This window comes from Nipponia nippon, unplaced genomic scaffold (genome assembly GCF_047370975.1).
Source record: "Nipponia nippon isolate SJK-2023a ecotype South Korea unplaced genomic scaffold, ASM4737097v1 scaffold_7, whole genome shotgun sequence".
Lineage (NCBI taxonomy): Eukaryota > Metazoa > Chordata > Aves > Pelecaniformes > Threskiornithidae > Nipponia > Nipponia nippon.
In genome coordinates this window covers 23,892,729-23,920,328 of record NW_028262391.1, presented here as the reverse complement: position 1 = coordinate 23,920,328, position 27,600 = coordinate 23,892,729, and the positions used below count along the sequence as shown (strand labels likewise).

General features: G+C 41.4%; 1 protein-coding gene across 6 annotated transcripts in view; it reads right to left on the bottom strand.

The window, feature by feature from the left end:
* The window catches only part of PIK3CB (phosphatidylinositol-4,5-bisphosphate 3-kinase catalytic subunit beta), a 117,844-nt gene that overhangs the window by 73,667 nt on the left and 16,577 nt on the right, over nucleotides 1-27,600 (bottom strand). For 3 of the 6 annotated variants that reach the window (XM_087740127.1, XM_087740128.1, XM_087740126.1), the window contains one exon: nucleotides 12,083-12,255. The gene's annotated coding sequence lies outside the window, so the exon portion shown is untranslated. Of the gene's footprint in view, nucleotides 1-9,819; nucleotides 9,918-10,586; nucleotides 10,725-12,082; nucleotides 12,256-27,600 lie in introns of those variants that run through there. The other 3 variants (XM_087740125.1, XM_087740132.1, XM_087740129.1) reach the window with 3 other exon arrangements.

Sequence of the window (27,600 nt, the reverse complement as noted above, 5' to 3'; positions counted from 1 at the left end):
ACCTCCAAACAACAGTAGTAGTAGTATACAAGGTATACAAACCTGGGCGCATGGAAGAGCACTGGAGCAGCAGCATTTGTAGTTAAGAAAGCAATTCTTAAAATATGCCATAAAATCAGAAATCAAAAAAGCAACTCTTGCACATGAAAGCAAAGGCTTTTCAGTTTTCACACAAACAATAATGGTTTGACCATGATAAAAATTTCTCACCACCACACTTGACAGCAAAAGAATAATTTACCAAGGAGTGCAAGTTTTGAGGAAAGACTCAAATTATTTGCTTTAATTCCTTTCAAATCCTCTCCCATGATAAGTCAGAAAGACAACAAAGCCCTTCTATAATCCTATTTTACTTTTCACAAGTAAATCACAGGGAAAAAAAAAATACACCACACAACAACAGAAAATTAAACAACGCTTACACCATTTCATTTGCCACCGCACTCCAAGGAATCTTTCTTCAAGTTAACTGGGTCTGTTAATCACCAAAATGTAGAAGCTTGAGCTGAAAGTTTCAGGAATGCTGCCGTTCCTGAAGACCCCTTCTTATATAAGGGGTCTACCCAACCACATTGCCTCTTTTTTGAGAAAGATGCCATTACATAGGTAGAAACCCTTTATTACTCCACAAATAGAGTTAAAAGGCACAGTAAAAGTAGCATGCTACTTTCCTGGCCAACAAGCTCCAATTAAATTAATAATGAAGAAGCAACTTCTGGCATCGAGTGGAAAATTTTTGTAATAATTGATATATATCAGGTCTGGCTCTTTTGAACTCTATCAGTATAGCACACACAGCCTGCATCTCTCATTCTCATCAGCCAATAACCCCAGAAGAGCAATCTTAAGCAGTGATATACCAGTATTTTAAAAATCGGCAAGTAGTGATAGGAAGACAAAAAGAGACACTAAATGCTGAAGGCCTCTTTAAATCCTGTAGTTGCATGCAATAAAAGTTGACATGTTATCACAATACAAGTAGATCTGAAAATACAGCAAAATGCTTTGTGAAATTCACATTAAAAAGAAAGTAACTTGAGGACACTAAAAATTATTAGCTATAGTGATAGACTAAGGCAAGAATTGCTCTGCCTTCTCATAAAATCTACCTGGAAGTTAACTGGAATGGGAATATTAACTCAGAGAAAACAGCTATAAATAGAAAGGGGTTAATCATTCCAATTTCTATTCCCATTACAACAATACACTAAAGACTAACTTTTTAATCTTTTAATATGATGCTTTAAAAATACTTTAGCTACTGTACTACAGTCTGCTTCTATCTACTTTTTAGGAATAGTTTCTTTCTTTTTTTTTAAATACAATAAAGGAGATTTTCTTTCAACCATAGCATTTTCACAGATATTAGGCGAAGTGAGGCTGTGCATCAGCTGGGATGATTATATGGGGCCACTTAAATGGATTTTTTTTTAAATGGAGCCACTTAAAAATACATTTACCTGTTCTCCATCCTAATATAAAACACATAGAACCTATTTGCTATTCATTTCTACTACCACAGCTGCTACAAAGTATTCTTCAATTAAGCATGTGCATTTATCCTAAAGTAGCATCTCATATACTTTAAGGTCCATGACAGTTGACCTTATGGATGTTCAAGGACATAAACATAAGAAAAGTTTACCAAAGATACCAAAGAAAGAAAAAGTAACCTACTCATGCCCAACACACAGATGAAAATATACCATGATAACCAAACTTCTCAAAGCTCAAACAGCAGCCATGTGACACACTTGGAAACAGAATTTAATTATTACAAATCCCTAGCCAGTGCTTTAGCTACAGTATCTCTCACCCAAGTAAATTAACCACGAAGTTTTCAAGTTAAACAAAATGGAGTAAAGGGAAAAATACAGAAAGAGAAGTTCTTTATTTAAAAACTGTAAATAGATAAGGACTTTTGTCATTTTGTGGTGAATAGCAAATCGAATATAAAGGGAGTTGTAATCCAACACATTTGCAGCAACAGATATTATGAAAGCACCTAGTATGTGCACTCAATTTCAAAAGATACAGACCTGCTGCAAGTCTTGATGAAACTACTACAAATTCAGACGAGAAATGATGAGGAAAAGACTTGATTGTGGTCTTAACATGACTTCTAACTTTTTAGGTTAGATCTTCACATTCTTGCAAATCTTGTTTTTAACTGAAGAATTTAATTCCTACTAAATAACCTTTCCTTTTTATGCAGTACTTTTCTGCTATTCTTAATCACTGTAGCTCTTCATACTCCGGATTTATTTACAGCACCCAGAGGAAGCAGAAATTACTATAGTTATCAAAACAGACTGCCATATAAAAATAAACAATTTTTATGTACTTGTGTTAGCTGAACTCTAAGAATCACATTGAGTGTTAAAAATGGTAACCTAACACTTAAAGCAACAATTCAGTATAGAAAAATGCTTTTATTCTTATTCAGGTAAAAAATAAAGTTCGATCATTATGTTGAGCTTACTAAAATTTTCAACATAGCTAGAGATCACCTAATTCAAGTGTAAATAAACATTTTAAATAAAAAATATTATTTCCTTATATTGCTACCATTAGTAGCAGACATAAAACAGTACTTCCAAAGTGCTGGGGAACTAAAACTGGCCTAGGATGAAGACTCACCATATTCCATACACATCTTAATAGTGGTATCTCTTTATCTTTAAATAGCATTTGAAATTTTGCAGTAGTTTATACACAGTTTGTAGTAGTTTGTAATCATAATAAAATTATTTGAAGAAAATGTAATTATGTAGATGGATGCAGATTATCAGTATATTAGAAAGTTTTTATATTTAATAAAATATAAAAGGACTTTTGTCAAAAGCATTGTGTGTCTTACATGGATATTAAAAAGAAGCTGAACAGTTATCAGCCTGCTGAGAACATATAATCAGTCCCTCCTCATTTTGACTATTAACAGAAAGGAAGTCTCTTTTTTTGCTAGCAAGAGTTTTGTGCCAAAAATTAACGTACCATTTGCTGCTGACAATCTGCCAGACTAATGATGCTTTTCTTCACTCAAGAGGGTTCAGAAACTACTACTCACTTTCCAGTCAGCATTTATCACAGATTCCCAAGTACAGTCCTCCCATGAAAAGGGAAAACAAGACAGCTCTTCTCCACACACATACATGCACCTCTTCACACTTAAGTTATTATTATGAGTAAATAATTGAAAATACTTCAGCAGACACACACAAGCATTTTTCACCTCCTTCACGGTTGGACTCGATGATCTTAAGGGTCTTTTCCAACCTTAATGATTCTATGATATTATGGCTCAATCTTAATGTCATAGTGCGCGTAAGACTCCCATGAAACTTCCATTCAAACCTGACGTAAGAAAACTTAAAGAATAAAATCATAGAATCATTTAGGTTGGATAAGACCCTTAAGACCATCAAGTTCAACTGTAAACCTATCACTGCCAAGTCCACCATTAAAGCATGCTCCTAAGTGCCACATCTACACATCTTTTACATACCTCCAGGGATGGGGACTCAACCACTTCCCTGGGCAGCCTGTTCCAATGCCTGAGTGCCCTTTCAGTAAAGAAGCTTTTCCTAATATCCAATCTAAACCTCCCCTGGCGCAGCTTGAGGCCGTTTCCTCTCGTCCTATCACTTGTTACCTGGGAAAAGAGACTGACCCCCACCTCGCTACAACCTTTCAGATAGTTGTAAAGGTACATTTCAAATTTTATTTCCTACTGGGTTTGGACTAATTATTGGATTTTTTGTTCTTGTAGATTTCCACAGATTACTAACAGGACTTACATTCTACTGGGTCTCACTGACATTTGGCCATTTCATATGCCCATACGGACTGCATACACATATACGCACTATCTCTGTTTTACTGCTGTCTGTATACCAAGTACTACCTCTTCTTTGCCTAGAGGATCCCTGGTTACGACTTGGATAATCTTCCTCAAATATCTTCACTGACATCTTGAATTGCATCCTTAGCCTGGCATATAGATAACTAGATAGTAAATGCAGAGGTTCTCGTCTGTATCAGCTGAAACAGAAGCAAGACACTCAGCACCGAAGGCTACAAATATAAATACTCCAAGCCCACATGATTTTCAGAACACCACACACAACGGAGAATCCCACAGGCCTTGCCTTCCTTAGCAACACCCATTTAAGTCCAAAAGGGATCTGGAAAAAAAAACAAAAAAACAAAACACACACAAAAAAACCCCACCAGCAACATCCCAACACCAGCATAGAACAAACAATATTGCCAGCCATCTTCAAGCACTGAAACATACAGGATCCAAAAGCAGGCCTCCCAGTACCACTATTCCTACCACACCAACCCCCACATCTCTGGCGTACCTCTAGTCCCAGACTGCTGAGCCCTTACCATAGCAGTCCACTCGTTTCCTAGCCCAGACCTTGTCTGTGACTACTGGTTTCCTTCCCTCCCACAGCTGTCCCCAGAGAGTCCTTTCTTCTGCAGATTCCATTTTACAGAATATTATACTTTGTAAAGCATAAACTATTTCTAATACACATCATCAGGACAGGACCCCACATGGCACTGTAAGGAACAATACCCTATGTCCCCAAGAAACAGCAGTCTAAAAAGACAAGACACTTAGAGTGAAAATTCACACATGGTTAACACACAGGTCCTTAATTTCTTTGGGGTTTGGGAGGGAAATAACGGGGAATCTGGGGAGAATGAATAAGCCAAGAGTAGTAAGTTTAACGACAGACTATAAGAAGGAAAAGAAGTAAAAAAGCAGGAATACTGAAAGGTGGATGAAGTGGAAAAAAGTACAGGCATAAGGACCAAAGCACTTTTCAAAAACAGAGGAAGGAATCTGAGGCTTGAAGCCAACCAGGAAGGCGATACAGTGCCCAATACAATTTTTAAGTAACATTTTATGTGCTTCTTTCTACCACATCAACTTTGTACTTAGCTTTGAGTTTCTACTGACAACATTTACCTTTGTTTACCTGGTTCTCCTATGTGTGTCTGTACCCGTGCACGTATACACAAACCACAGGCTGACTTACAGCCTTCTGGAGGACACAATACTAAACAGCAACACTCCCATCACTGACAAAAAACCGTCATACTGCAGTACTTGAAAGCAACCTTTTTGGGGGGTTATTTATAGTGACACAAATGTAATCCATTTCTAAAATAAGATATGCTTTATATTCTTCTGTTATTAACATTCTATACTCATGAACACCAAACCGTTAACTGAAAATAACATAGAACATTTCAAAATAGCACCTTTTGTTCTTAGAAAATTAAGTGATACAACAGTATCAAAATCCATCTCTCAAGCACCTTATTTACAAGATAAAAAAAAGGCATTGCTCAGTAGATAGTTACCACAAGAACCTCAAGCACTACAAATATTACCAGTTATTCCATTTTCTAGAGACTTTTTACAATGTTCTCCAAACCATCTACCTACTCTGATTTTTAAACTACTTCTAGTACTCTAGCTGCATACAAGCACAAGTCTTCCACATTAAATCTGTCACAAAACCACTTGACAGCAGGACTGTGAGCCTCTTGCAATGTCAGGTCAGCTATTGCACATTCTACACAAAAGCTTTCATAAACAACTGACTATTCTTATGCCTATTTTTTAAATATTTCATTGCTTTGTTAAAGATACCTTCTGTGCATTCAGACAAAGGACTTTCAGAAACACTGAAAATTAGCAAATGCTTCATAACAATACTGTATCATAAAACCAAAGACATACTAATATTCTTATTAACTGACAACACAAACCACAAACACTCCCGTGACTTCCACGAAACTATTTATCTATCTCTACGACCCAAACAAGCTATTGCACACATGCTGCCAGCTGATACAAACTCAAAAATTACATCATCTAACTCATCTTTGAATTCTCTCACAGTTTTTTTTTTTTAATCCAGTGGATATATGGTGCCTGGGGGCAAGGGGAGGACAGGAATGACCCAAAGCAAGAGCAAACAGTGCAAGCTCCTAATGGACTCCACATCACTTAACAATGTTCATCAGTTCCACATTAACACATGAAGAAAAGCCTCTGCTTTTTGCTCTGGATACAAGAAATCTGGGAACATAAGCCTCAGAAAAACATTATGAAAAGTTTAGACTCTTCAGTCTAAACCTTTGGTAGTCCCCAAAAGCAATCCTCAAAAGATCGTAATGAGAATACACTGATTACTTGGGTCTCAAAAAAAGAAATTAGAAATCACAGGGTTGTCACCTCCTCCCCTCTTACAAGTAAACTCATGCAAAGAAGATACTACTACATACAGGCACAATATTTATCAAAAATATGCAAGTTTGATGATTTTGAAAGAAATAAAAGCAAGCTATGAGTAGCAAATTTACATTAAGTATATTTTGCATCAAAAGAAAACTTATAATACTCATAATTCTTACGCTATTTCTAAAGTAAACAGAAAAATATATTTCTATATATGTAGATTTAGCTCCAAAGACAGAAAATTACTCCTCAGTTCAATTAATTCACAATTTTAAGCCAAGAGCTTCTAAGATTAGAAACTGAATAATCCAAGTTCTCACAGCTGCCCCCTTCCCCTTTCTCCCCATCCCCCTTTCTCTTTTTAATGCAACTGAGAAAGATTTGGGGCATTTTTCCATCATGGCCAACAGTCTGCGTCCTCTATTTGCATATAACCAAATTTACAAAAGGCCGTATTCTGTAGCATGCTACCTGTTAAACTTTGGCTACCTAAAGCTGCCAAAACCAAAAGAACTAAACAATGTGCTCGCCTCCTCTTCCCCAAATTATCAGTGGGAGACAGTATAATTGCTCCAATCCTAGTTCTCAAAGGAAGCTTTTTTGACACATCAGCATCACTATTTGTTTCTTTAATCTTCTGAAGCCAGTATGTAAATTCAATTATTTTGGCAGCTACATATCCACAAACATTTGCACATGAGGGCCTCTGCAACTCTAATATACGTAAATGGAACTGCATTCCTGAATTTATTTCCACCAAAGGTTGAGATATAAAGATTTACCCATGTAAATTTGACAGATTGTAGAATAGACTGGTCAATGTTGCACCTACACTAACCGGTACTTCAGGCATTATACAAATACATGTAACCTTAACCTTGCAGAATCTCCGATTTGTGGTAGTTGACAGAATCACCACTTTGTTACCTGCTGTTAATTCTGGACCGTAAGTATATACCTTACCAACCCAAAGCAAAACTGCCTGCTTACAAGTTACTACTCCGATTTCTGAAAATTGATTTTAAAAAACTCTTAAATTTCTAATGCAACATGATTTTTACCACCAGATCTGATTTCACTATCAAAACACATTGAAACTTTCATTTGGTGAGCGACTGTGAGGACTAACAGCACTGCCACAAAACAAATTGTTTAATGCACTCAGACGTTAATACTGATTTTTTTTTTTCAGTCCTCGGTGATTCAAAGTCCTCCTATTCTGATGCAAGAATTGAGATTAGAGATGTAGTACGTTAACACCATGTCAATACTCCAAGTGTATCAGTTTAAGTACAAACACACATTTACTAAAAAAAACCAAACCAAACCAAACAAACAAACAAAAAAATCAAACAAAAAACCCCACAATAACAACAAAAAACCAAACAAACAACAACAAGGAAGCTTTTCTATGTAACTGTGTAAATGATGTTTATTTCAGATTTTTCTCTCCTGGACTGCTTTCACAGAAACTGCCCGTTGTGAAACAGGGTTAACTTCATAACTTAACGGTCTGCTGCTACCAAGTGTGGCAAGTCAGAAAGTCCACCTCAAACCAAAGCAGCCCCATGGACTTTGCATAAAATACAATGCCACATTCCACAGCCCAACAACCCAGTATTTATTTTCAGATAAGTTAACTGGTGGCAACTTTTAGAGAACCAAGGGCAAAGCTTCCATATGTATCTCTAGATCTATGAAAAAGCACTTAAGCTACTTGAACCCTTTGCCTCTGGTCACTGAAAACACAATACCAGCCTTCTAGCTAAACAGCCAAAACACCAGCATGCATTTCCACCCAACTTCTAAATAATAACTATTTTTCCTCCACCCTCCCCACATATATAGCATTCTGATGGCTTGTATTTTTACTGGATTTTGTTTTTAAATCCCACATTTGTGAAACAAAGCATATTGCAGACATATGCAAACTTAAAAAAGTGTGCAACATTTCACAAGCCTATTGAATCTATGTTCAACTTCCAAGAAAGGGAGAGGAGTAGTGGAGCAGTGAAATCAGCGAGAAGAGGCAGGATACATTCTCTCTTTACTACATCACAAGAATCAAAGATAATTTTTTTTTTTTTAAAGAACACTTTCCTACACTAGAAATTGGAGTTCTGCCAAAAGCCTACAGACAGTCGGAGAACTAGCAAATTTATGACATCAGATATTCCCAGGAAGTGAAACCTGACTTAACGGAAGTGATTTTTATTCAAGAAAAACAGATATTTAAATACACATTAACAAAAATATTTTAAGACCATGCATGGAGGAAGTTCCTTTTAAAAAAATTCTTAAAACACGTTTAATTACAGGCTGAAGCCCCACCCAAACACGTTTCCAAGTCAATCCACAACAAAACATTCTCGATATTGCCAATATCCCTGATATTCTTTTTAAAAAGGCCAAAAAAAAGCAGTTACCAAAGAATTTTTGTGCAATAATCCTTTCCTTTCTCTCACTCTTCTGAAAAGCACTGCTTGCTGACATGAAACTTCCAAAGCCTGGAAAACCATCATCAGTGTGAACTGGAAGCTTCTAGAGCAAAGTTTCCAAGTGACCCGGTGATCAATTCCCCAGCCACCTTAATGTATTCCACCTGACTTCGCAACACTTTGACAAGCGTATGGATGTTCAATATTTCTTTATATGCAATCTTCTTAAAAGCAAGTGTATTATAAAGTTTTATTTCACCTTCTAATTAATCTTTGAAGACCTACAGTTGCGGTAGCCTCTAGCTAGTTCTGCAAACCACAGGCCGATCAAATTTCTATGGCATCCTTCACGTATTCACGTAACTTCGAACCCTAAACTACAGTCTTGAAAACATAAATAATGTGTTACAGGGGTTTCTAGTCATGCCCAGCTTCAAGAACTCCCTAAGCCTGAATAAAGTTCAGTATCAACAGTATAACAGCAATGTTGACTTAGAGAGTACATAACATTTACTTTGGCTACAGTTGTCAATTCCACATGACCAAAACTCATCAACATATCTGGTGACAAGAAAAGTCTATAAATGCAGAAAGTTCTGGCAAAAAAAAAAAACCCTAAGCTTTCTTGATTTTGGAAGGTATCCAACATCAGTCTGTAAGCACATATGCGTTGGAGCTAGGCAAACCAGCGATCCTGGCATGAAAGGTTTCCGTTTCTCTTTCAGGACCTCTTTGGGACTAACGAAGATTTATTCCCCCCCTTACACAGAAACAGGTCCTCATCTGTGGAAGAGTTTAGCTGTCTGTTAAGAAACTGTATGATGACAGCACACTGCCAAAGTGATCATTCTGTGCACTACCCGCTCTGAGCTGCGCAGAGAATGAGCATCTAACTGGAAATACATTTCACGAACACTGCTTTTCCATACAAATTCCTGTGGTTCGGAAGGAAAACAGTGCTCAGAAACTGAGCTGAAAACAGCCACGAGTATCGAATAATCTAAGCGTCACTTAAAAATCACAAAGCTATCACTCAGAGTTCTCAGTTAGGAAAAACATTAAAAAAAAAAAAATCACAAGGCATAAAGCAAAGACCAAGGTTGTCCGGCGAAACCTCACCGAGGAGAAGGCGCTGAACGCCTGGTGACCGCCAAGCCTCTTCCAAGCGCCGCTCTGAGCCCCCGCGGCTGCGGAAGGGCCGCACAGGCTCTGCCGCTCTCACCCCTCTGCCCAGCGGCCCCGGGGCCGGCGGGGGGCCGGCACCGGCGGCGTAACACGGGGAGCCAGGAGGCCGCGCCAGACCCGGCGGAGCGGGGCGCCGAGCCCCGGGCCGGTTGCGCAAGGGCCCGCCGTCCCGCGGCGCAGGATGCGCGCGAGCCACTTGTTGCGGCGGCCGTTACCGCCGCGCGCTCTTGCGCAACGCCGGCTCGCGGCGCGGCAGCGCACAAAGGCTCCCGCCCGCTCCGCCGAGGCGGCCGCTGACCGGCGCGAGGCCGCCGCCGCCCGCCCCGGGCCCCTCACGCGGGCCCCGCGCCCCTCTCCGCTGACGAGCGGCCGCAGCCTACCGAAACCTTCCCCCGCGCCGGGCGGAGGGCAGAGCCTCCCGCTGGGTTGAGCAACTACCGTGTCGCAACGACCGGCAGCCGAGAAGTGCCCTCTTCCTGCGGAGCTCGGTGCCGCGGGGCGGGGAGGGACCGAAACGAGCCGGCGGTGGCGGCCGAGGGCAAGCCCCGCCGCACCCCCCGCCGCCACGCAGACCTGCCCGCCCGCGGGTGCCCCGCCGGTCCGGTCCGTCCCGTCCCGTGCCGTCCCCCTCCGAGCGCGGCACGCACCCCGCGGCACGGCCAGCTCGGGCCGCCCCAGACCCCCCGCCCGCGCACACCCACCTGCCCGGGCAGCGGGCGCCGCCGTCTCCTGCGCCGCCCCCCAGCCAGCGCGGCGACGGAGCCCGCTCCCTCACGCCGCCGCCGGTAACGGCCGCGCTGCCGCCTCCTCCGCGGGCACGGAGGGGGAGCCGGGCGTTACCTAGGCAATAGCTTCGCCCTCGGGTCCCGCCCCGCCCCCTCGGCGCGGGCCGCCAACCCGGCCGCAGCTTTCGGTATCAAACGGCAGGCGGCGGCCAATCGCGCAGCGCGCCCCCGCCCCCTCCGGCCGCTCCCGGGCCCATTTTCCCGTGAGGGCCAGAGCCGGCCGCGGGGCGGCGGCGAGGGGCCCCCGGGCACCAGCCGCGCCTCCGGTCCGTGCCAGCCGGTGCTGCGGGGCTGGCGGCGACGGGGAGTCGCCTGTCCGCCCTGGCGTGCGCCAGACGGGCGACCCGTCGCGGTGCCGGGCCGGGGCTCCGCTGCGAGGGCCGAGCCGCGGAGCCCCTCGCGAAAACCCCGGTTGTGAGCTACGGCCGGGCCCGGCCGCTACCGCCCTCTCCCAGCCCCGCTTCTTCACGAGTAGTTTCGCTTCCCCCCCGCTCGTTTGGCGCTCCCCGATCGCGCTTCTCCGTCGTAGTGCCGAGCATCGCCGGCGCCCCATGGAGCTGGTGCTGCGCCCGGCGTGCGCACCCGCACGCCTCCCCCGACGGCCAGGCTTAAAAACTACAGCCGGGCTTTGGAAGACTGAAAGAGGCGGCAGTCGTCTATGTTCGCACTGAAAAGGGCTCATCAAAGAGCAGCCTTTCCGAAGTGGCTTCTGGAAATCAGCAGGGAAGGCCTCATTATAGCAGCTTATTGCCTTGCCACTGATTTCCGTGATACATCCTCATTGTAAGAGTCTTGGTGCTGAGCTGTTAGGAATAATTGCATTGAAACTAGTAGGTATAAAAAAATAGGTGGTTTTCTAAGGCTTAAAAGAAGCAATCAAAGAAAAGCAAGGTATAATGTAACAACTTACTTTTGCATGCAGCTAGCCCCATCCCCACCCACTGAAATCAGCACTAACATTCCTACTGCCTTTAATGAAAATAGGGCGAGGCAGAGCATATCCTTGTCCACATTCAAAAAGAGTACGATATTATGCCTATTTTAACATCCCTATGCTAATAATCATGCTGTATTATTAGTCGTGTCTATTTTTCTCTGTTCACTTTTCCAGTTATTCCAGTTCTGAAGATAGAAAGATGGATGGATTTACCTCCTCATCAACTTCACTTACGGATTCTCAAGGCACTAAAAATTCATTAAATTTGGATTAGAAAACATCTAGGGGATGTTTAGGTGTTTGTTCCAAACAAACCAACCAACCACAACACGGATTGACTGGAAATTTATGGGAAGGACAATGATCCCCCCACCCATTTCAGCAAATGGGATTTTTGCACGAACGGTGAGCATGCAATGCAACATCTACGCAAACCTCAGTGGAAGGGCAGAAGTTAATGAGAAACCTTGCCTACCACGTGTCAGTTGCCTTCACAGCCCGTCTGTTGTGTGTATCAATTAATAGTTCCCCTTCCTGCTTTTAACCAGTTCCTTTAAGGCCGCTCAGTACTATAGGCGCTGTTTCTGAACATCATGCTGCTTCTTCATACCACAGGAGTGTGGTAACTTCACTTGACTTCCCTTCTTCCTGGAAAAAAAAAAATATAGATTTCAAATGAAAGTAACTGGTTTATCAGGCAAGTGTACAGATCATACAAAGACAGTATCTCTATGGATGGTGTCCTATATAATGAAGTTTAGTTCAGCACATTGTCTCTTTTGTTTAAAGTTTACATTGCTACTGAAATAAACTTCTAAAAAATAAGGTATTAATGAAATCTGGTAGTGCAAAAAGTCCCAGATATGTAACTTTTCAAACCATTCTAATACTTGTGGTTTTGACATTAAATATTCCAGATACCTTGGCCTAGATATTCAAACCTTGGCTCGCTAGTTGGCCTCACTGATGACAAATGGTTTTGTGCCTGGAAAGGCTAGATAATGTTTTTTAGAAAAGAGCTATTTACTCTGGATCTTGCAACACTAGGTTGTTCTACAGGATCCGGTGCAGTCTTTGTAAAGTGTAAGTCAACTATCATGCAAGTGATTTACTAGACTGAGCAGGGGGCTACAATCCAGAAACTTCAAAATCTGTTGACTGCACTGCCATCTTTGCAATTGAATAATGATGTCTTGAATTGTCTGTCATGCATAAAGCCCCAAGCACTTAAAAATTGGCTTGTATAGACAATTTCTGCTGTATCTATGAATAGACTTCAATGAAATCTTGCCCACAGAGAGTTTTTCCTGTAGGGTTGTAATCCCTGACTTCAAATTTCCTTTCCATTTTGTGTTTTAATGCCTCCAAATACAACATCAGTACTTAGCAGTGGGAGTAAAGAAAGCTCAATCAGTAGTTATCAACATATTTCAGATTATAGTTGATCAACTTGCATGATATTCATGTTCTTGTCACACATGGAGTTGTTACGGACAGTGTGTGCAATATGGATAAGGAACTTGTCTTGAAACATCTTAAAGGAACGTTTTTATACCCTATGTGGCAGTGAAGAAAACCAGACTTTAAATATAATTTTAATTTTCAATCTCCTTATCTTTAGATTCTCTTCCCACCCCCCTTCACAAAACAACAAATGTTCTATTATTCTCCCCCCCAGGCTATTGTTACATGTGTTCTCAGTATAACAAAAGGGTTTTGTCTAAAAAGGCTGTATCTGAGTCACGTCTTTGCATGTGAGACAGCTGTACACCTAGGGCACATTCTTGATCACGTGAAAATATGTCATTTTCAGCATTGCGGGTTTACATTATTTTAGCCCTGTGTCACTGCAGTGATGAGAAGAAAGGAACTAACGCACAAGTTGTCTGTGTATCTGCAGACACCACAGAACTCTGGCAGCAGACCCACATAGAGGGAGAAAGAAAATGCAAGTGGAAATGCCACGTGAAGGATGTTTGGCCTAAAGTAGAAACAGCTGGTCTGAAAAAAATTCAAGTTAGTAAATCTAAAGGACAATGATCCAGAATGCGACTGAATACTGGGCAGGAGATGCTTAGAAATCATTTATTACAAAACTTAAATGCTCATAGCAACTTGCTAGTGTCTGACACTGTGATACAACGGCAACATCTACAAACCAAATCAGCTTTGGGTAGTTAATGCACAGGAACGTTTTGTGGTAAATACAGAATAACATGAGAATCTGTCATGAGTATTTCTTTCCTTAAAGAAAGTTATATTCAAAACTGTGTGAGCAATGGTAAAGAGAATAATGGTCACTCTACAGCTCACGGTCATTCCTTTGTCAGCGTGCTGCCTACTGTCACCCAAATAAAAGGCTTTAGAACATCTTGTGTATGAAAAATAACATGACAGTCTCCTAAGTAGTCACTAGAGGAAAGCCAGTTTGGATTATAAGATTCAAAAAATAGCTTAGCTGGAATTAACAAAACTTTCATCTCCCATTTTAAGCCCCTCCTTCATCTGTGCTAGGAAAAAAGGTTCCCTGTTGCCTAAGGTAGTAGGTTGTTACCGTTTGGGTAACAGAATCTCTCGTTAGTCACTGAAATTTAAGAGATGTTAATAAGCAAGCGAATAATTTTGGCGTGACTATTTCAAGCCATGCGTTTAGAAAAAATGAATCACAAGAATCAGGTTTAACTGTCAAAGTCTACATTTAATCCCCTAAGAAGTAAATACTAAGAGATTCCCAAGGAATTTTGTATGTTAAAAGTACATTTATTAAGTCTATACATGATTTCATGCACTAGGTTAAAGTACTACAACATGTATGCATGACATGATAGAGAAGATACAGTATGCGGATAGCCTGATCCTGTAACAGTCTCAGCTGATCAGTAAAAGCTGGCCTGCTGGACTGGACCTTCCCCATCTCTGCAGATGTTAGACCAACCTGTGAAACCAAAGCTGGCCATTGCCATTAGGGCCACTCAGGGTGCACTAACAAAGTGCTAATGGCATGGTGAAAAACTCAGCGTAACACGCTACCTCAATTTTGTAAGCATACTGTTCCCTCAGAGGTGTTCTGTACTGTACATTGGTCTCTTTTCCTGCGCTTGCACCAGCGTGCGTGTCTATAATAAGCTTCTCTTTGTTTCTTACACTGACTCCGGTGAAGGGGGAGGCAGCAACAAATAATGGACTGAGTGACATTCAGTACCAGACTGCAAATGCAGATGTCGGACAAAACGGATGCTGAATTTGGCTAATGAAGCTACAGCCTGCAGCAAGAACAAGCAGCTTTTAACAGTGCTTTGCTAAACCAAGTTATTTAACGTGTAAAATTCAGTGGAAAAGTTCTCTGAGACCTTATAGCATATGTACAGCAGCCAGAGAGGCAGACCGCTCTGTTACCTACAGCAGCACCTCAAATAGCCAGCAGCACTGATACCCAAATATTCAGCATCCTGGCACTTCACTGTTCTGTTCCCCGTACTGAATTCACTGTCCAACGCCTCTCGTTTTAAAATTTTAAGCCTAACTTAAATGACATAAAGCCACCTAAAATAGAAGGCCTCTTCCTCAACCTCCCTGACCTCCCCTGGCTGCTGTAACGCACCAGAAGTACCAGCGCATCAGCTGATTCACCCGCCAGGGCAGACAGAGCCCTGCTGTCAATGCGTGGGCTCCGCTCCTTCCCCTTTTCCCCGCTCCGGCAGGCTGCGTGAGCTAGCATCCAGCAGCAGGTCCAAGCTGGAGGGAGGCCTTAACCCACCAAAGCTCTCCTTCTGGCTTTGCTTGCGATCCCACAGAGCACGACTGCTGCTCTCGGGCTCCCTAAATCTGGGCCGTGGACTGGGGGAATTGGAAAGGAGAGTCCCTCTGTACTGAGGCTGCAAGTGTGCCAATAAGAGTTGGGAGCTGAACACTCCCTACCCTACCCTGGAAATCCACACCTAGAAGGCACATCGTCATATTGCTTGCAAATCACAGAAACCCCATGATCGGGAGCTCTTAGGCAGATACTTTTAAATGGTGGCATTCTTGATCAATTTATCCCAATTCTATTATAATAAAGCAGCATTTTTTTATATCACTTATCTGTAGAGAAACTGGTTCAAAGTACTTAGCTGTCACTGATTCTATACTATAGCAAATGTATATGGGGTTGCTTATTTTCTGCATCTGTTCATGGCAAACAGAGGTTTCTGGGTATGGCCACACTTTACAAGACAGCTTGTTCATGAGGTGCGCGGCCATCTGTATTACATCAGCCAGTGAAGCTCCAAAAAATTGCTTTGAGTTAGGAAGAGTAAGATCTTTACAAAGATCAACAGCATCCTGAGGCGGCCATCTGACTTTGCTGCCACGTCTTTCTTTATCTCTACATAGTTTTTCATTTTTCCAGTTTCCTAACACAGATTTCGCAAAAATAGTTCCACTCATCAATGCAAAATAACTTCTTTCACCAAAAGCATCTTGAATAGCTAGTGCCTAATGGAACCAGGAATTCTGTCCACATGTAACCTCACACACCACACAGGCAAGTCTCCCACCAGCTATTATCTCCTCTGCCCACTTTATGGGTCTGACCTCATACCCAATATTAACATATTTTTGTAATAAAAAGCAGCACTGGATTGTTAGAATTGCCACTTTTTAGATGAGACACTGAGTTCCCTTGTGTTATTTCTGCTGACTTTTCTAATCAAATATAAAGATCCCATGACACATCTTAACAAAAAGTAGGGCACAGCTGGCTTATTTATTCTTTTACTAAAAATAGGCTTCAATGTCCAGCAGGTTGTAATGTGTTAGATACCACTTCAAGTGTAATAGCCGCTGTACCTGCCTCAATACAGCTCTATTAGCAGTTCATCTTTGCAATATGCTAATTACAAAAATCAAACATCAGGCTTCGCAATTACTTTAGTAGTTCCATTTTGCTAAAATGCTTACTAGGATTAGACTGTCCAACAACTGAAAAGGCAATAAAATAGCTTCTCATCCTTACAGGACGAGCTTCTGACACCCTTCCAAGCACAGCACAGCATGTTTTACCTCTCCTGGGTTAATGGTATATTACTATTCTCAGCCAGAGGCAAAGACTAGGAAGAGATTCATTACGGGAACTGGAACACAAATGGTTTAAAGAAACCTGTATCTTTCCCACCTTCTTTACATATTTATTTTCTAGCTGGCCTTTTTGTTAAGGCTATTCTGATAACAGAATGGATGTAACACTGCGAAAATGAACAATGATCACAAACACTATTGAGTCTATCACACTTTTTAATGACTACGGATATGAAATATGCTATGTTATTTCTGAATTTGGCCTTGCAGAAGACCTTGAACTGATGTTTTGTCAGCTTTGCTTAGAGAAGCTCATTGTCCAGTCACAATGGTGTAAATCAGGATTAGCAAGACTTCATTTTGTGTAGAACTGCCATAAGAGAAAAAACACAGTCTTCAGCCCCTAAACTACACTGATGTCGTCACCCTTTGAGTCAAATACCTTTACTGACCTGCAGTACACAGTGAACATCCCTTCTGAATTTGGCCATGTGCCATTTGCAAACCACAAAAGACTTGCTCAAAAACAAATCTTTCTTTATCTCACACAAGTTACATGTCATGTGCAAACCAAAGAAAGAGATAAGAGCAAATGTGCTATATTACTGCTACCATAAAACACAGGTACTGCAGTAACATTTCACTAGCCCATGGAAAAACATGATCACTTTAATCCCATTGACGTTACACACTACTAGAAAGCTGTACCTACGTATCTGTACCTACGTATCAGGGCAAACTGAAAAAGTTCAGGTTGAACTTTAAAAATCAATAAGCACAAGAAAAATAAAAAATATTACATGCAACACCATTCCTCAAAATATCAATTCTGACTGTTCTTTTGAATCCCTATTTAAAATTTCAGATTTGAACTTCTTCCCTTTGGTGAATGTGTTACAATTTTAATACTACTTATGAGCTTCTATTTTAAAAGGACTATAAAAAATACAGAAAGCATTTATAGATTTCTTATTAAGGATGTCTCAAGTGTCTAGAAACCTCTCTAATACTAATTTATGAGTATCTAATCATATCAATGTTTCTTTTGCTATAAAACTGTTCTTCTACACTAAGATCAGTGCAAACAGTCACTAAGACACACTGAAATCAGCAAGATCCAAGAGTATTCGGTGCTCTGCTGGAATAAACAGTAACACTTTCATCTCACACTTTTATTAATTTAACTTCCCATGATCAGGAGTCATGAGTCCTACCCTCAGAGAAACCTGCACTCTGACACATTTCAGAACAGCTCCCACAAAATGTTATTAACGGGCACTGCACAACCAATGCAGGAGAGATTCCGGGAATACTCCTAAAATGCCAGTACATAGTTTGAAGCGATACTCCACACAACCATTTGTTGCCAGACAATCCAGTCATCCCGAATCAGGAAGACTCATTTTATTTCTAGGAATTAGAATTTTAGACGGTTTCTTTGAGCTACATACGCATCATCTTCATTTTTAGTCCTCAATAGCTAACCTTACTCAATCTGGCTAGATGCCATCAAAAAAAAAAAAAAAGATTGTTGCAGCAGAAGAGGAAAAGTGTATTATTATTACTCTCAAAACTAACAAACTAAGCCTGCCTCCTTACTATTTTGAAAACTCCAGGCTTTGTGCTAAATCTCTTTTTACAACGTTTCCAGGTATTGATTAACCAAATCAAAATATGTGTCTCTTTCACCCACTCTGTCTGGCAATCTATCACAACAAGTCTGAAAGCTTCATTTATATGACTCATACGCCTTTAGATTAAACAACTATGCAAATGATGCCAAGTCTCTATTTATCACAGCTTTGTCAGCGAAACAAATCATTCAGCAGGTGAATCATGCAATTACTGTGTGGATGCTAAGTAAACACAGAGGGAAGCAGAGAGATGCCAGCTTAACTTCACACCTCCCCATCTATTTCTCCTTCCCATCTCCTTTGCTGTATCACTGTGGCATTGTTAATATGAGCAGATGAACTCTTCTTGCCTTTTTCTCAACATGCAGTCGATTTGGCTGCAGTTCAGAAGGTCCTTTAGACACATCAGGAAAACTGAAGCGCATGCTTCCATGGTTTGCTCAGGAGAGAGCGCTTGCTGCGCACGCCTCTGAGAGGGAAAGTGGGCTTTCATTTCCAATGTGAGCAGTGGATCCATTTAAATGGTGCCGCCATGTAGTCTGTAGCTCTCATGCTTGGAGGGGGCTCGGAGGGGGCTTTTGTTGCAATTCTGCTCTACAGTGAAGACTGACTGACAGGATATCGCTGCTCAGAGAGGGGCTAGCTGTCTGGACAAGGTTAGGTCACCTTTGCAAGAGAACACATTCCAGCAGTTCATAAAAATGTGGCTGAAGAGCATTTTTTTTATTCCTGGAATGTACCTCATTGCCAAAGAAGGTAGCTATGCTAAGGAAAATGTTCCATGGGGAGCAAACAAATTCTTCTGAAAAGCCATTCCTCCCAGCTCCACCCCAGCTGATATTACACAAGTTGAATAATGCATGTGAAGGTATTAAGTAACATGTAAACATTTCCAGTAAATGTTTCTGCTGCAGGCCTTGGCTTAACTGGTACTGCTTCCCTCTGTGATAGTGGAAAAACAACTTCCTCAGTTCTTCTGCACCTAAAGCTTAATATTAATGAAGCATTTCCTACCAATCACTGACTGGAATCTTCCTCCTCCCCTATCTCCCAATATAGATTTTAAAACCCTTCAAAACTTACCTAATGAAGCCTTACCCAGAGATGTACTTCTCTGAAAGTCTCTTATTGGCCTTATAGCCTATGCAATGGGGTAACCTGATGTTCCAAAAATATTACAGTTCTGGTAATACATTTGAGGACAAATGATAAATTCCAATCGGAAACAAGCTGGGTTCTTCTCATACCACCAAGGATGTTTTATATGAACCCCTGGCTTCCCATCATGAATTTTCCAACAATATCCCTCCCCTCCCCCATTCTGAGATTATGTATTTTCACATATTTTTTCCCAAGGGTGTGAGAGCACAGTGTTGGGAAGCCACGGTCCTTTTCAATCTAGTAGAGGAAATCCCCTTGGAATTTAGTATCACTTTAGGCATGCACACTGTTTGCACAGCGTATGCCAGTAATTCCTTTTCCTTTACCATCTGTGACACTCCACAACAGGAGCAAACACAGTTCTGAGCCAACTAACCAAAAGGGGATGGGCTTAAAAGCTAAAACATCACTGGGATGAAGATGGGCTCTTGAATCACCTCAGCGAGACTGAGAACCATTAGTCCCAAAGGAGAACTGCCCAAGGAAATTTCTGGGATTTTCCACTGGAATTTGTACTTTCTGAAAGGGTTTTCTGTAGGAGCGCTGACCTAGGGTCAAATATCTGAGGAACTCCCAGGAAACAACACCAAGTTCCACTCTGAAGAGTGCTTGGGCAAAAACTTTGAACAGACCTGTTAAGTAGGAAGGTGAAGTCATGCATTGTCTGTAACTTCTTCCAAGTATAAATTATTTCTTTTAATGTCTGTTAGCTGCACAGGGCTGAGAGCTGTGGGGCGAGTTGGATTGTTCTCCTTCACGTAAATTAATTGTTTTCCTGGCAATCAAACTTGCAGCCCAACTGAGGACATGACACTGGCAGCACTAAACATTACTTCGAGCCAAGGGTCTCACTGATCCTGAAAACTCTTTCTCAGTACACAGAGATGCTTGAAAAGGAAAAAGCTCAACTGATCTTCCAAGTTGAAAGTATGGCAAGTTAACACTGGGTTTTAATGTGGTTTTGATAGGGGTTCATAAGCAATGCTGCACACGGAGTCTTGTGGCATAACAAGACACACGAACATCCAAAGAACAGGAGATTAATAACCTGTTTTGATGTTCACTGATCATCTGGCTCCAATACAACTTTTTGGAAGACTGTCTTAAAGTGAAATTAGTTTCCCTGGGCTTCATTATTGAGTTGCAACAAGACTGCTCCCAGAGACAACCTGCAACTAGTAAGAAATGTGCTCCTGTTTGGGCAATATATGGAAAGCAGAAATACCAGAGAACAACCTCCTCCAAGCCCTCTCTTACCCCCCGTTTCCAGCAGCAGCCTTTTTTGCCTGATCTCCCACATCTGTATGAGAAGTAATGGGTTAGTGGTGCTGAATATCACAGCTCACAACCCCAAGGCCACCAGCTCTTAGTAGGCTTCCAACCTCTGTAGGTAACTGCAGCACCGCTATCAGTGACTGTTCAAAGAAAATAAGGCACAGGGAAACAGAAATTATGGCCACCATGGCAAAATCAGATCACAATAACACGAAAACTATTGCGCACACCTCAGTAACTGATGCGGGCCTATTTTTATGTCTGGACTGATCAGGACAGGCACAAAACAAAAACCATACCAGAACGAGCCTGTCCTGCTCAGAAAATTGTTTCCAGCAATGCAGCAATGAGTTAATGATTGCATTATAGCTATTACAGGAATGCCCATGCTCAGTAAGAAGTGTTTTGAAGAAAGGTTTTTGAATGCTACTTCTCTGCTGCTTTTAGTTCCCCTACAGAAGAGGAACTATTGGAAAGACCAAACCATCCGCAAATACCTTTGGAGAAAGTTTTGGCTAGCCACTGCTGCTTTCCTAAGAAAGAGTAACTCACTGCATTCTTAATTCTTTATACTGTGAAATAACCTTTTTTGGTGAAAGACTAATAAAACTACTGATTTCCAGACTTTTAAGAACGTTACTGTCAGGGCTAAGTGGACTTTCAGAAAGACCAGCAGCTTCTAGACTTTTCAAGAAATTATATCCAACTGAAAAGCTGTTTATTTTTCAGGCAGGGCACTGGGGCACCAAAGCTCAGGTATAAACTCCCTATACAGGGAGGAATGTGATGACAGCAAAAGAAATGCATTTGCACTCTCCTTTTTCCCTGCCACCATCTGCAAACAAGAAGTGTGTCCCCCCGCTCTTGCCCGGAGACATCTCTACAGGGTCCCAGGGAAGAGGCAGGTGTCTGCCGCAGGCTCCGCACCGGCAGCGCGTGGGATAAAGCAGGACACGATACATCAGACAGAGAGAAGAGGGGCTTTCCTGAGGAGGCTTATTGGTGTGCACATTGCACGCACATATAGATGTATATAATCCACACCTCCCTGCAACTTCACAGCAATTTGGCCTTCTGTCTTTTGATACATGAAAGAAATGGCAGACCTCAGCCTGACATCCACCATCATCTTGTTGTTATAAAGCAATGTCTGGTGGGACTACAGCAGCCCCTGTGCAGCAGCACCGCCTCCTAGCCTGCTTTGCACAAGTCCCGTATACCACATCCCGCTAGGGAGCTGGGAGCAGACTCATCATCCGGCAGGTAACAGTGACTACAGAAGGCTAAGACTGGATAATAATGAGAGCCCATGCACATTTGGCATATGGAAATGTTTACATACCTGTCTACCCATAAATCTACATCCTTACTACTGTATACTAATTCACAAAGCTTCAAGTAGAGGACTTTGGCAAGCCTATTTCAGCTGCAGTGATCCATATCTTAAACGACAGTGAGCTGCTAAAGCAAAGCAGTGATGTAATGCCATTGAACGAGAGCACACTGCCTTTAACTATCCCATGCAAATCCAACAGCATTTCTAATGCCACCATACAACTGGTACAAACACAGAATCATTTAAACTGAAACTTCGAACACATCTTTATCTTGCCATTAAACTATATTTAAAATTTCTTCTGCCAAGTACAACTTCCAGTTAGGGTCAATCAACTATAGTGTGGACTAGAGGGATGTGTCACAACAGCAAAAAGCATCAAGTGTCAGCTCTCATGCACCTTAAAAATGCCATCTTTGTTCTGAAGCACCATTAACGACAAATGGATCCAATACCTAGAATGGCTACAATACAGAAAAAGAAATCTCTACACTGTAGTGAAAAAAAAAAGTCTATTCATAAAATACTGCCTGTAAACTTAAAAACCATCCTATGCCAATTTCTTCATATAACATATCCAAAATAACCTCTTAAAACACTATAATTTAACATTAGTGTTTTCCTTTAATAATTTAACTTCAAAATGTATACTTAGCCTTTAAATCTTGACTCTAATGCTAAATATTCCTTTGAGAAAAAGTCTTGAGTAAAGTATTAGAGAGATGCGTGCCTTATCTCTTCTAATCTTAGTCACATCTCAAACTACCATTTTTCACAGATAGATGTTAAAAAGACAGACACATAGATATGGAAAATGAGGTCCTGTTATAGGATGTCAGGTTTTCTGTCAAAGAATATGCCATTACACTTTGTGGCTTAATCATTTTACACAAATCTAAGAATTGATGATGCTCAGCTAAATTATCATTTACCATAAATATACCTTGAAAAACTGAGCATGATTTTCTTTTGTTGTTTTCTCTCCTTCCCCCACGATGACAGCTGAGGGAAGAGATATGCAGTTCTATAGTGATTTGGCCATATGAACTCTATTAAAAAACTGATTATTTCAAGTTGTTATAGATCAGGTGATAACCTCCCTGAAAAGATGAAAACATATGAACAGACCCTAATTAGTATCTGATAAAGAAGTGGGCTCTTGCACTGTGTAAACCCTGAATTAGAATAATAATGTAGGGAGACTCAACAAAAGATGTTTTGTATTTCTCCTTACAGCTGGTAATAACTCCTCCGGGGGCCTGCCCCTTCCAGCACTGTAAGCATGCTGAATCCTGTAATAATGTAATACTGTTTTTCCACACCCTGCTACGATATACCTGAAAGGCACTTTTGTAGCGTCGCTTAAAAGGACAAACCAGTGTCCCATGCTACCCATCTTGCCTGAAACCAAGCGTTTTGAAGCAAATCCTTCTGGGCAAACTCTGAATAAATCACACCCCCAGGAAGATAACTCTTAACATTCAAGCACACGTATTCAGAGACCACATGCAAGTTTTAGGACATACTGGGTGCACCTGTAGCATTGCCTGCAGACTATCAGAAATCTCAGCTACCACAACATTGCTCCTCCCAGTCTTTACACTAAAAATGAGTTCTCTCTTCCACCTGCATTTCGTACTGATGGGAATATGCTGTTGCAGCTGATACACATAACCAATTCACTCAGTAGCAAACAACTAATCTGCATATTAGCAAAGTGCTTTGCACTTAGCAAATGATGACACACAAACGCATTAGGATTAGATTTAAGGCTGCTAAAGTCAGAGGACAACAAATGAATGCCTGTATAGCAAGTTTATGGCCAGTTCTGCATTACTGCGGCTGCTTCATTCAAGTTCTTTGACAGATACTGAAATACTGAGTATCTTAATTAGCAATCTGCCTTCTTAATGCACAGAAAATCACAATTTGTTTCGCACTCTGGGTCTGTAGTGATCGATTCCAAACACCCGCACGTGTAACCTTACACACGCGAGCAATCCTGCTGAGTTCAACCATCTTTCCAAACCAGTCTGTGCTCAGCGCACATCAGGTTCTGTACATTGTGCCCTTTTCCAGTTCATCCCATCTGTTTATAGCCTTTCCATCTAGTTGACTATGATTTTCCAAGGTTTCAAATTCACCTTTTTCCTTTCAGTTTTTCCTATCTGATGTACATTGTAATGATATTAAGGGGAAATTTATTAAAGAACTAGCTTAACTCAATTTCTTTCCACAGTGTTTCTCCAAACTGGCTGGCTGAATGTGACCTTTTCAAACTTATTTGGCAGACGCCTGTCATTTGTCAAGTTATTTTTCCAATTTTTGTCAGTGTGAGTTTTAAAATCGGTATCAAATGATTTTTATTACATTAGGTCAAAAAAATGCTCTCTAGCTGAGCTGACATCTTTTAGTCTAACTCCTTAAAACTGCATGAGACAAATGAAGTACATGGTGGAAAAAACAGACAAAAGTCTGGTTTGTGGCCAAAATTCCACCTAGACATAGAGCAGGAGGGGGAGAAAAATTACATCTCTTGAACAGTATTTCCCAAGTGTTTGTTAAGAATTATTTTCTTTCTTAATCTCAAATCAACAGTAGTGTCAAATCAACAATGCTAGATCTGGGCTTGATGAGATCTATTGAAAACATAATTGGACAACATCTCATTCTGCTGCCCTGCCACTTCCAGTAAGTTATGTGTCCATGGCACATGCAGACCAAGTTGCTTGTTTCTTACAGCTTTTATTAATCACTGATTGGTGTGTTAGTTCTGGATGCTAGGGTGGAATCAGGAGACCAGTTCAAATATCTTCTTACCGTTGCTGCCAAATCGTAACTATTTTAAAAGATTGAGTATGACAGGTCAGAGAGAGGAACAAAGAGTTTTATTCATGGAAAATCTTACTAGCCTTCAAAGCAACTCATGTGAGATATATGAATACATATATTTTTATAGCTTGTGCCTAAATTAGAAACAAGATTAAAAATCTCAGTGTCCCTCATGAACTCCTTCCCTTCTCTCCACATTCTCCTATTCGTTTTGGATGATACACTGTGCCCTTTATTTTTTTCTTCCTCTTATCCCTTTGTGTCCCATGTCTCTCCACTCTTCCCATCCTACTGCATCTGGACTTCATGTTCACTTGTAGCCACGTGTTGGATTCAGAGATACGACACACCGAGTTCTGGCATTTTGGAAATCTGGCCATTCCTAGTTATGAAAAGGCCTTCCCATCTTGCCTCCCCGAAACAAGCCATTAATAAAAAGCACAGGAGGAAAAAACAAAAACAAATAGCAAAACCTAAGACTGCTTAAAATTATGGTGTTACCTATTCTGAGTGTTCCCAGTTTAAAGCAAAGCGATCAAACTACATTGGCAGAAGCCAGTAACAGATGCAGCTTAAACTATCTAGGATTATTTCTAATTTTTTAGTTCTAGGAAGCATGCAGAAACCCCAACTACACAACTGTGCCAGAAATCCCGAGGGACAGGGCTGCCTTCTCAGGGCACATCTGAACTCATCAGCCTTCCTGCAGGTTCTGGCTCTGTTATTTTATCTTAACCAATCTGCCTGTGCCCCCCTGTAACTGCCTCAAAATAACTGTAGTAACATAATATTCAATAACGGGACTTATACTTGCTTGTATTTTAGAGGTGAAGAAAATAAGACCATCCCCTGTGTGCCATGTGCTTCCGTTACTACAGTGTGGTTTCACAAATCTGTAGAGCTTCAGAGAGAGAAACTGCTTTCGGTCTGCAGCCTGAGCGCTGGCTGTCCGCAGCACCTCTGCCACCGGTCACTGCCTGAGAAGCCGAGCATCTCTGTGGAAGCCCAGGCTAGCAAAGGCAGACAACGGAGCTTCAGGCAGAACCGTGTGGAAAGAGTCTTCTTCCTGGTTCACTTGTCACCTTGACGTGTTTCAGAAAACAAGCCCAGCACGTGTCCCCAGTGCTTCCCTTTGCAGGTGCCTCATCTGTCTGCTAGGTCCTGTTTTGGATCAGAAGGCTTTAGCACCGCCTTCTTTATACGTTATGTCCTCACCCCGCTATGAAAGGCAGACAGTCCTACAGGAACCCGGTCACTGCCAGCTCCTTCAGCTTCCTCAGACGTTGGTACGGCAAGGCTAACTGTATGGCAGTTCTGACAGTGCATCTCTAGGGGACGAGGACAAGCGGTGCATGTGAACCCAGATGTCAATATTCAAACCAAATGGTACCACACATCCAATTGCATCCCAACAAAATGAGTACAAAGCCAGAACCTAGCTCTCCTAAGCAAACTATGTTCAAATATACTTCATAACAAGGGAAGAAATACACCAATTTAATGCAGTAGACATGAATGAGAAAAATTGTCAGAGGCAAAATTCACTAGGAAAAAGGCCATCTCCTCACCCTTTGACTTTTGAAACTAGACCAGGATAAGCTGAGTGAGGCAGAAGTGCTAGCCATTCGACCAGCTGCACAGGGGGGAAGAAAAAAGAAAAGAAAAAAAGAAAGAAAACAAGTGAAAACTCTTCCCACATGAATACTTAGGGCCATGCAAACCGGGCAGCTATATTACAAACCACTTTTGCGCATTTGCTGAATTAAAGCTTTGAAGTCAACCAGGGCAGTCGTTTTCTGAGATGCTGTCAAATACAGATAGCGACTTTTGACTTGGAAAGAAGAGATAATGGGAGTGAGACACAAACTTCTAGCTGGATGAAAAACTGGCTACAAGGACAACCTCTAAAAGAGGTAAAGGAAGCCACAGCAGCTACTCGGATTTACATCCATGTAACAGCACAGAATCGAAACCAGACAGTTAGGTATCTCTAAATGGCACCAACTGCTTTATTGGTAGGTATGAACAAGTTTACAGGCTCAGAAGATTGCAATCTCCCTTGCCATACAGGAAAGGAAAATCGTTTCTTTTAGAGGAACTCAGAGTTACTCAACTCTAATAAATCTTCTACACCAGGAAGTCCCTGCCACCACAGGTGGAGCTATGACACGCTCGCGGAGCAGCTGGGGAACAGGAGAACTGGGATTTCTGTGGTCCCATCTCGCTCACCAAAAACAGAGCGCAAATACGGTAAGTAAAACATGCAGCTGAAAAATCTGAAAAAAGGCAAGCAAGTAAAAACATTGAAAGGAGGACTATAAAAGTCACTTAGGTCATTCATAAGAAAGTTCCCTACAGTATTAACTAAAGTTTGAGCCCTTCTGAGGAAGGTACCATCATTTTGAGAGCTCAGAATAGGGCAAAGGAAATTAATCTGAATCTGTATTTTACGAAACAAAGTTGAGAGGACACTTTGCTGACTTCTGACATCACCTGTACGCCTGAAGGAGCCCTGTAATGTGTATCTAGCTTCTATCGGCCATCTCTTTGTTCTCTATAATTGGTATTTTTAAATACAGTTTACACTGTTCCTTGCTGGACCACATCATAAAAGATGAATGGCAGGATAGAGATTTCTTTGCCATTGAAATGTTACTTGAGTTAAAAGTCAAGACAAGAAATATACATTCCTTTTTA